Source organism: Uloborus diversus, chromosome 5 (assembly GCF_026930045.1).
Source record: "Uloborus diversus isolate 005 chromosome 5, Udiv.v.3.1, whole genome shotgun sequence".
Lineage (NCBI taxonomy): Eukaryota > Metazoa > Arthropoda > Arachnida > Araneae > Uloboridae > Uloborus > Uloborus diversus.
Genome location: NC_072735.1, coordinates 110,096,452 through 110,097,160, shown reverse-complemented (window position 1 = coordinate 110,097,160; position 709 = coordinate 110,096,452).

The following is a 709-nucleotide window of genomic DNA, read 5'->3' as shown; positions in this document are numbered from 1 at the left end:
CTAAAATGATGATAGGACGAGTGGGTTTATCATTAGGGTTTATTCTTCAAAAGCACAATTGATAAAATTGCGTTTTGCTAGAAAAATGTTACAGTAAGAGATATTTTTAACGCCTTATTTATACTAACAAGTTCCGCGGTTTCAAAAATCTGAAGTACGCCTCAGAAATTTAATTAAGCGTATTTTCAAGCTTTGTGTATTGAAAAAAAAATTAACATGTTGGGGAAAAAAGCAAATGGAATTTTTGAAATATTACATTTGAATATTTTATTATATTTTTAAATACAAAATGTCAAACATTTTATACTTTAAAAGTCAAAACAAAACAGATATCTCCTTTCCATGTCATCTTCCATTTCATCCTCAGAAAGCTGATTATTTTACTTAAATGATCACTATTATGGTCTTCACTAATTTCGTATAGTTCACTTCTCCAACATGAATTTCACTCCACTAAAAAATGTAAGGGAGTGTTTTCACACCTTGTAAAATAGCCTACTTATACATCTGGTTGCAGCAAAATAAACAAATCATATGTTTCTCTTTTCAGTAATTTTATGTGTGCTGCTTATGAACGCTGACTTTTAAATTTATTATTCAAAAAGGTTCAAAGTCCAACTTTCAATAAGTTCAGAATAATGGTTTCCTTAATACTTACGTAACATTCGCAATTCCAATAAACTATAGGAGGCGCTGCAGTCTCTGGCTA